At 42.0% G+C, this 388-nt stretch overlaps 1 pseudogene; it reads right to left on the bottom strand.

Moving 5' to 3' along the window:
* Positions 1–64: 64 nt before the first annotated feature.
* LOC120612177 (uncharacterized) lies at positions 65–183 on the bottom strand (annotated as a pseudogene).
* Between the last annotated feature and the right edge of the window lie 205 nt (positions 184–388).

Genomic DNA, 388 nt, shown 5'->3' with positions numbered 1-388 from the left:
CTTGGTTGACCTCACAGATCACAAGGACCTTGTCAGCTTACAAACCCTTATTTTATATTGTTTATGCCTACAGCACCTGATCTTCCTAGGTGGTCTCCTATCCAAGTACTAACAAGGCCTGATCCTGCTTAGCTTCCAAAATCAAATGGGATGAGGCTTGTTCAGGGTAACATGGCCGTAGACTGGACTGTATATTTTAAATAGGTGAATTTTATGTTATATGATTTGTATCTCAATCAAACTGTTTAAAAGATAGACCCTCTAAAAGATAGACCCTCACCCAATATTCTTGCCTCAGTTGGATAGAAAGGAGACTTTCTCCAGTTTCACTAGTGGAAGATGACTCTTCTCCTTCTTCTTCTCCTCCTCCTTCTCGCCCTCCCCCTCC

The sequence above is a fragment of the Pteropus medius genome, unplaced genomic scaffold (genome assembly GCF_902729225.1).
Source record: "Pteropus medius unplaced genomic scaffold, Ma_sr-lr_union100, whole genome shotgun sequence".
Classification (NCBI taxonomy): Eukaryota; Metazoa; Chordata; class Mammalia; order Chiroptera; family Pteropodidae; genus Pteropus; species Pteropus medius.
The sequence above is the reverse complement of the archived record's forward strand: the minus strand, read 5'-3'. Positions and strand labels throughout refer to the sequence as shown.